The sequence below is a fragment of the Oncorhynchus keta genome, unplaced genomic scaffold (genome assembly GCF_023373465.1).
Source record: "Oncorhynchus keta strain PuntledgeMale-10-30-2019 unplaced genomic scaffold, Oket_V2 Un_scaffold_5451_pilon_pilon, whole genome shotgun sequence".
Classification (NCBI taxonomy): Eukaryota; Metazoa; Chordata; class Actinopteri; order Salmoniformes; family Salmonidae; genus Oncorhynchus; species Oncorhynchus keta.
In genome coordinates, this window is record NW_026290961.1 from 372,687 (window position 1) to 382,500 (window position 9,814).

The following is a 9,814-nucleotide window of genomic DNA, read 5'->3' on the forward strand; positions in this document are numbered from 1 at the left end:
ACATGAATAAAAGATGTGTGCAGCCACACACGGACACAGACACAGAGCCCCAGCATTAGCTAACCAGGAAGTGCTCTGGCACGTCACACTAATCAGTCCTGACGGAAACACTAATTCCCATCCAGTTCTCCCCCCACACCATTGTACTAATAGAAGGGGTAGGAACAGGTATATTGTGACTCCTCTCTGTGAGGCTTCATGCTCCCCTGTCAGAGGCAACTTAGGTTCCCGGCCACGACAGGAAAAATACATTACCCAGCCTTTTGGGACATTTCTTTTAACACAGCATGTTTAAAGCAATCGGGCTAAGTCCTTTTAGCATCTAAAGATAGGGGAGAGAGGAGGAAATGTACATTTGTTGTGATGGGTCCTTTTGTCCAGATGGGGGGGACAAGTGTTAGCGCGACACGGCCTGTCAGATAGAGGTGCCTGGATGTGGAAGCTTATTGTATTTGTCCTGGGTGAAATAGCCCAGGGGAAGGACTTTGTGGTTGCACTCTGATTGTGAAAACATCCTGTCAGAACATGGAAATAGACACTTTTATTAACCAGGATATGAAACATAAGTAAGTTGAACATAAAGGACCAAATGAAACGTCTACCTGTATCTCGTCTGTAGAGAATTTTAAAATCAATCTCAAGACTGACATGTACATTTTCATATAGAATATGGTTGCTGATAGGATATGGATAAATAAATATAACAGTTGGAAAAGCTTATATTTCCCAGATTTCTGTTTATCATTGACTGACTTATGAAACATACAAAAACAAATCTAATTGTCTTGTAATGTATTTGTTTGTAAGTTAATTGAGGCTCAATCATTTCTATTGAGTTGGTGTATTGTTCTGCAGTAGTAATTTGTGAAGTAAACACCTCAGAACATGTTTTCATCCCTTTTTCTATTGAGTGGACTACTTTTGACCAGGGCCTAGCAAATCAAATCAAATGTCTTCCTTTTAACATCAGTTGATGTCACCAAAGGCTTCTACAGAAACCCAGCCTAAAACCCCAAACAGCGAGCAATGCAGATGTAGATTCTATAGATTATACGAGCATAGAACAGTGATCGCCAACCCTGGTCCTGGACAGCTAGAGGTTCTGGACACCTGACTCAGTTCTGCAATAATCAAGGTCTTGGTGGTTGTTAGTTGATTATTTTAACCCACTGTGATTTTAGAAGAGCTTCAACAACACCTCTAGTCTACAGGACCACGGTTTGTTGTCTGACTACTTCAACACCTCTAGTCTACAGGACCACGGTTTGTTACTGACTACTTCAACAACACCTCTAGTCTACAGGACCACGGTTTGTTACTGACTACTTCAACAACACCTCTAGTCTACAGGACCAACTGACTACTTCAACACCTCTAGTCTACAGGACCACGGTTTGTTACTGACTACTTCAACACCTCGGTTTGTTAGTCTTCAACAACACCTCAGGACCACGGTTTGTTACTGACTACTTCAACAACACCTCTAGTCTACAGGACCACGGTTTGTTTGTCTAGTCTACAGGACCACGGTTTGTTACTGACTACTTCAACACCTCTAGTCTACAGGACCACGGTTTGTTACTGACTACTTCAACACCTCTAGTCTACAGGACCACGGTTTGTTACTGACTACTTCAACAACACCTCTAGTCTACAGGACCACGGTTTGTTACTGACTACTTCAACAACACCTCTAGTCTACAGGACCACGGTTTGTTACTGACTACTTCAACAACACCTCTAGTCTACAGGACCACGGTTTGTTACTGACTACTTCAACAACACCTCTAGTCTACAGGACCACGGTTTGTTACTGACTACTTCAACAACACCTCTAGTCTACAGGACCACGGTTTGTTACTGACTACTTCAACACCTCTAGTCTACAGGACCACGGTTTGTTACTGACTACTTCAACAACACCTCTAGTCTACAGGACCACGGTTTGTTACTGACTACTTCAACACCTCTAGTCTACAGGACCACGGTTTGTTACTGACTACTTCAACACCTCTAGTCTACAGGACCACGGTTTGTTACTGACTACTTCAACAACACCTCTAGTCTACAGGACCACGGTTTGTTACTGACTACTTCAACAACACCTCTAGTCTACAGGACCACGGTTTGTTACTGACTACTTCAACAACACTCTAGTCTACAGGACCACGGTTTGTTACTGACTACTTCAACAACACTAGTCTACAGGACCTAGTCTACAGGACCACGGTTTCAACAACACCTCTAGTCTACAGGACCACGGTTTACTGACTACTTCAACAACACCTCTAGTCTACAGGACCACGGTTTGTTACTGACTACTTCTACTTCAGGACCACGGTTTGTTACTGTACAGGACCACGGTTTGAGACTGACTACTTCAACAACACTTCTAGTCTACAGGACCACGGTTTGTTACTGACTACTTCAACAACACCTCTAGTCTACAGGACCACGGTTTGAGACTGACTACTTCAAGAGCAATTCACAAATCAACACCTAGGTTATGTCTGAAATTCCCTATAGCCCATGGGCTCTGGTCCAAAGTTGTGCACTATGTAGTGAATAGTGTGCTATTTGGGATACACATAGTATGAGGATGAGATGTCTCTTTCTCATATGCTAATTTGTAAATGATTTGCCTGACAGTGTGCGTCATTATAACTATAGATGTCCTGGCCCTGGACAGAGATGCAGTCAATCATATGTTTGGGAAGCATGGTGGAATGTTGGCTGGGATTCTAGACCTGCAGTTTGGAATTTGGAATTGTCGTGGTGCAGAGAGGTAGGAAACGCATTGTCCTACTGATGAAGTCATGGATTTTACTACCACGGAATACAAAGGGAAACCAAGCCGCGAGCTGCCCAATGACGCGAGTTTACCAGATGGACTAAATGCATTCTATGCTCACTTCGAGGCAAGCAACACTGAACCATGGATAGGAGCACCAGCTGTTCTGGACGACTGTGTGATCACACTCTCCATAGCCGATGGGAATAAGACCTTTATTTATTTATATTGTTTTATTTTACCTTGATTTAACTAAGTCCGTTAAGAACAACTTCTTATTTACAATGACGGCCTAGGAATAGTGGGTTAACTGGGTTAACTGCCTTGTTCAGGGGCAGACCAACAGAGTTTTACCTTGTCAGCTTGTCAGCCCTTTTAACAGGTTCACAGAAAACATTCACAGATTACCAGGACGCATAAGCAACACTGAACCATGCATAAGAGCACCAGCTGTTCCGGACGACTGTGTGATCACACTCTCAGTAGCCAAGCATGCGCTGACCAGCTGAGAAATATCTTCACTGACCCAGTCTGTAATAGCTATATGTTTAAAGCAGACTACTATGTCCCTGTGCACAAGAACTCCAAGACAACCTGTTTCAATGACTTTCAAACCGTAGCATTCACATCTGTAGCCATGAAATGCTTTGAAAGGCTGGTCATGGCTCATATCGACATAATCATCTCAGACATATTGGTCCCACTCAAATTTTCATCCTGCCCCAACAGATCACACAGATGACACAATTCTATTGCCCTCCACACTGCCCTCTCCTACCTGGACAAGAGGAACACCTACGTGAGAATGCTGTTTATTGACTACAGCTCAGTGTTCAACACTGTAGTGCCCTCCAAGATCATCACTAAGCTAAGGACCCTGGGACTGAACACCTCCCTCTGCAACTGGATCCTGGACTTCCTGACGGGCCGCCCCCAGGTGGTGAGGGTAGGCAACAATCATCCGCCACACTGACCCTCAACACGGGGACCCCTCAGGGGTGCGTGCTCAGTCCCCTCGTGTACTACCCCTTGTTCACCCATGACCGCACGACTCCAACACCATCATTAAGTTTGCTGACAACACAATGGTGGTAGGCCTGATCACAGACGACAATGAGACAGCCTATAGAGAGGAAGTCAGAGACCTGGCAGTGTGGTGCAAGGACGACAACCTCTTCCTCAACATCACCAAGACAACATTTATGATCGTGGACTACAGGAAACATACTGCCGAGCACGTCCCCATTCATATCGACGGGGCTGTAGTGGGTCAAGAGCTTCAAGTTCTTCAGTGTCCACATCACTAAGGATCTATCATGGTCCACACACACCAGCACAGTCATGAAGAGGGTACAACAGCACCTCTTCCCCCTCAGGAGGCTGAAAAGATGTGGCATGGGCCCTCACATCCTCAATAAGTTCTACAGCTGCATCATGGAGAGTATCTTGATTGGCTAGTGGACGGTTTTGACTGCATCTCCCGATATCCTGGTGACCTGCAAAGAATGTCACTTCAGATTCAATTTCGACTTGAATCTGGAGTCATCTCTCTAGTGTTGGTGCGCTGGTCATGCAAGTCTTACTCTCTCTCTATGTGTGTGTGTGTGTGTGTGTGTGTGTGTGTGTGTGTGTGTGTGTGTGTGTGTGTGTGTGTGTGTGTGTGTGTGTGTGTGTGTGTGTGTGTGTGTGTGTGTGTGTGTGTGTGTGTGTGTGTGTGTGTGTGTGTCAGAGTGTGTCAGAGTGTGTCAAGAGTCTCTCTGGGGCCAATTCCTGCCAGTCCACACCTGCTCACTGCTTTCCCACACACATGCACAGAAACACACACATGCTCAGACACATACACATACACAGACACACACATGCTCACAGAGGGAGAAAGACTTGCACGAGCAGCACACACACATACAGGCCCAGAGTGACTGCAGAGAGAGATGGAGGGAGTGAGGGAGGTAGATCAGAGCGAGAGTAGATGAGTGACAGAAGGATAGAGAGAGGAGGTAGATGAGTGACAGAGGGATAGAGAGGAGGTAGATGAGTGACAGAGGGATAGAGAGAGGAGGTAGATGAGTGATAGAGGGATAGAGAGAGGAGGTAGATGACAGAGGGATAGAGAGAGGAGGTAGATGAGTGACAGAGGGATAGAGAGAGGATAGAGAGAGGAGGTAGATGAGTAGATGAGTGACAGAGGGAGAGGAGGTAGATGAGTGACAGAGGGATAGAGAGAGGAGGTAGATGAGTGACAGAGGGATAGAGAGAGGGAGGTAGATGAGTGACAGAGGGATAGAGAGAGGAGGTAGATGAGTGACAGAGGGATAGAGAGAGGAGGTAGATGAGTGACAGAGGGATAGAGAGAGGAGGTAGATGAGTGACAGAGGGATAGATAGAGAGAGAGAGAGACAGAGGGATAGAGAGATGAGTGACAGAGGGATAGAGAGAGGAGGTAGATGAGTGACAGAGGGATAGAGAGAGGAGGTAGATGAGTGACAGAGGGATAGAGAGAGGAGGTAGATGAGTGACAGAGGGATAGAGAGAGGAGGTAGATGAGTGACAGAGGGATAGAGAGAGGAGGTAGATGAGTGACAGAGGGATAGAGAGAGGAGGTAGATGAGTGACAGAGGGATAGAGAGAGGAGGTAGATGAGTGACAGAGGGATAGAGAGAGGAGGTAGATGAGTGACAGAGGGATAGAGAGAGGAGGTAGATGAGTGACAGAGGGATAGAGAGAGGAGGTAGATGAGTGACAGAGGGCTAGAGAGGAGGTAGATATTGAATAGGAGCAAAGGGGATGAAATAGACAATGAGAGACATACAATGAAATGAAATTAGCCCACATGATTTCAATGTGTTTGTGCGTGTGTGTATTCCAGTGAATGTGTATGTGTGTGTGTGTGTTTGTGTGTGTCAGTGTCTGTCTGTGCATTCCTGAGTGAATGTGTGTGTGTGTGTGTGTGTGTGTGTGTGTTTCTTTGTGTGTGTCTGTGCATGTGGCATTCTTGTGTTTGTGTATCAACAACATAATATCAACATCATGCAAACCGGAAATGGTATCATACTGTACCTCACAGAAATACCATATTCATCATATATGTATATATATACAGTGGGGAGAACACTGCGGAATTTGCAGGTTTTCCTACTTACAAAGCATGTAGAGGTCTGTAATTCTTATCATAGGTTCACTTCAATTGTGAGAGACGGAATCTAAAACAAACATCCAGAAAATCACATTGTATGATTTTTAAGTAATTAATTTGCATTTTATTTCATGACATAAATATTTGATCCGTCAGAAAAGCAGAACTTAATATTTGGGACAGAAACCTTTGTTTGCAATTACAGAGATCATACGTTTCCTGTAGTTCTTGACCAGGTTTGCAAACACTGCAGCAGGGATTTTGGCCCACTCCTCCATACAGACCTTCTCCAGATCCTTCAGGTTTCGGGGCTGTCGCTGGGCAATACGGACATTCAGCTTCCTCCAAAGATTTTCCTATTGGGTTCAGGTCTGGAGACTGGCTAGGCCACTCCAGGACCTTGAGATGCTTCTTACGGAGCCACTCCTTAGTTGCCCTGGCTGTGTGTTTTGGGTCGTTGACATGCTGAAAGACCCGGCCATGACCCATCTTCAATGCTCTTACTGAGGGAAGGAGGTTGTTGGCCAAGATCTCGTGATACATGGCCCCATCCATCCTCCCTCAATAAGGTGCAGTTGTCCTGTCCCCTTTGCAGAAAAGCATCCCCAAAGGATGATGTTTCCACCTCCATGCTTCACGGTTGGGATGGTGTTCTTGGGGTTGTGCTCATCCTTCTTCTTCCTCCAAACATGGCGAGTGGAGTTTAGACCAAAAAGCTCTATTTTTGTCTCATCAGACCACATGACCTTCTCCCATTCCTCCTCTGGATCATCCAGATGGTCATTGGCAAACTTCAGACGGGCCTGGACATGCGCTGACTTGAGCAGGGGGGACCTTGTGTGCGCTGCAGGATTTTAATCCATGACGGCGTAGTGTGTTACTAATGGTTTTCTTTGAGACTGTGGTCCCAGCTCTCTTCAGGTCATTAACCAGGTCCTGCAGTGTAGTTCTGGGCTGATCCCTCACCTTCCTCATGATCATTGATGCCCCACAAGGTGAGAACTTGCATGCAGCCACAGACTGAGGGTGATTGACAGTCATCTTGAACTTCTTCCATTTTCTAATAATTGCGCCAACAGTTGTTGCCTTCTCACCAAGCTGCTTTCCTATTGTCCTGTAGCCCATCCCAGCCTTGTGCAGGTCTACAATTTAGCCCTGATGTACTTACACTCTCTCTCTCGCTTTCTCTCTCACTCTCACTCACCTCTCTCTTTCTCTCGCTTTCTCTCTATTTCTCTCTCACTCCCTTTCTCTCTCTCTCTCTCTCTCTCTCTCTCTCTCTCTCTCTCTCTCTCTCTCTCTCTCTCTCTTTCTCTCTTTCTCTCTTTCTCTCTCTCTCTCTCTCTCTCTCTCGAAAATAAACAATACAAAAATGTTTACAGTAACCATTACACAAAAGTTCCAAAACAATAAAGACATTTCAAATGTCATATTATGTGCAAATTGTTCAAGTCCAAAAGAGAAAATAAATAAACATAAATATGGTTTGTATTTAGGTGTTTGTTCTTCACTGGTTGCCTTTTTCCTTGTGGCAACAGGTCACAAATATTCCTGCTCTGATGGCATAAGTGTGGTATTTCAATAGATATGGGAGTTCATCAACATTGGGTTTCATTTTGAATTCTACGTGGGTCTGTGTAATTGGAGGAAAATATGTGTCTCTAATATGGTCATACATTGGGCAGGAAGTTAGGAAGTGCAGCTCAGTTTAAACCTCATTTTGTGGGCAGTGTGCACATAGCCTGTCTTCTCTTGAGAGCCAGGTCTGCCTATGGTGGCCTTTCTCAATAGCAAGGCTATGTACATAGTCAAAGATTTCCTTAAGTTCAGGTCAGTCACAGTGGTCAGGTATTCTGCCACTGTGTACTCTCTGTTTAGGGTCAGTCACAGTGGTCAGGTATTCTGCCACTGTGTACTCTCTGTTTAGGGTCAGTCACAGTGGTCAGGTATTCTGCCACTGTGTACTCTCTGTTTAGGGTCAGTCACAGTGGTCAGGTATTCTGCCACTGTGTACTCTCTGTTTAGGGTCAGTCACAGTGGTCAGGTATTCTGCCACTGTGTACTCTCTGTTTAGGGTCAGTCACAGTGGTCAGGTATTCTGCCACTGTGTACTCTCTGTTTAGGGTCAGTCACAGTGGTCAGGTATTCTGCCACTGTGTACTCTCTGTTTAGGGTCAGTCACAGTGGTCAGGTATTCTGCCACTGTGTACTCTCTGTTTAGGGTCAGTCACAGTGGTCAGGTATTCTGCCACTGTGTACTCTCTGTTTAGGGTCAGTCACAGTGGTCAGGTATTCTGCCACTGTGTACTCTCTGTTTAGGGCCAGTCACAGTGGTCAGGTATTCTGCCACTATGTACTCTCTGTTTAGGGTCACAGTTTTTTTGTTCATTCTTGCCAATGTATCAAGTAATTATGTTTAGGTCAGTCATGATTTGGTCAGGTATTCTGCCACTGTGTGCTTCTGGGGCAGTCACAGTGGTGTATTCTGCCACTGTGTACTTTCGAACAGAGGGCCAGTCACAGTGGTCAGGTATTCTGCCACAGGTATTCTGCCACTGTGTGCTACTTTGTTATGGAAGGTCAGGTATTCTCTCTGTTTAGGTCAGTCACAGTGGTCAGGTATTCTGCCACTGTGTACTCTCTGTTTAGGGTCAGTCACAGTGGTCAGGTATTCTGCCACTATGTACTCTCTGTTTAGGGCCACATGTCAGGTATTTTTTTTGTTCATTCTTTCCAATCAGTCCATCAAGTAATTATCTTTATGTTTTCTCATGATTTGGTTGGGTCTCACATCAGGTGTTGCTGTCCTGGGGCTCTGTGGGGTGTGTTGCAGCACTGTGTACTCTCTGTTTTCAGTCACACAGAGCCCCAGGACCAGCTTGCTTAGGGGACTCTTCTCCAGGTTCATCTCTCTGTAGGTGATGGCTTTGTTATGGAAGGTTTGGGAATCACTTCCTTTTAGGTGGCTGTAGAATTGAATGTCTCTTTTCTGTATTTTGATAACTTGCGGTTATCAGCCTAATTCTGCTCTGCATTATTTGGTGTTGTACATTGTACATGGAGGTGCTTTTGCTGAATTCTGCATGCAGAGTCTCAATTCGGTGTTTGTTCCATTTCGTGAATTATCTCTCTCTCTCTCTCTTTCTCTTTTTTAATTGATCATGTAGATGTTTTTGCTGTTTTATAGAGCCAACAGATTGGTAAAGTGGTTTATCCACACATCTCTGTTCTCTCTCTCTCTCTCCCTTACATGCTCTCTCTCTCAGACCCACCCAGAGGGGCTCACATGGCAGCACAGATGTTGTTCTCTCTCTCAGACCCACCCAGAGGGGCTCACATGGCAGCACAGATGTTGTTCTCTCTCTCTCTCAGACCCACCCAGAGGGGCTCACATGGCAGCACAGATGTTGTTCTCTCTCTCAGACCCACCCAGAGGGGCTCACATGGCAGCACAGATGTTGTTTCTCTCTCTCTCAGACCCACCCAGAGGGTCACATGGCAGCACAGATGTTGTCTCTCTCTCTCTCAGACCCACCCAGGGGGGCTCACATGGCAGCACAGATGTTGTTCTCTCTCTCTCAGACCCACCCAGAGGGGCTCACATGGCAGCACAGATGTTGTTCTCTCTCTCAGACCCACCCAGAGGGGCTCACATGGCAGCACAGATGTTGTTCTCTCTCTCTCTCAGACCCACCCAGGAGGGCTCACATGGCAGCACAGATGTTGTTCTCTCTCTCTCAGACCCACCCAGAGGGGCTCACATGGCAGCACAGATGTTGTTCTCTCTCTCTCTCTCTCTCTCTCTCTCTCTCTCAGACCCACCCAGAGGGGCTCACATGGCAGCACAGATGTTGTCTCTCTCTCTCTCTCTCAGACCCACCCAGAGGGGC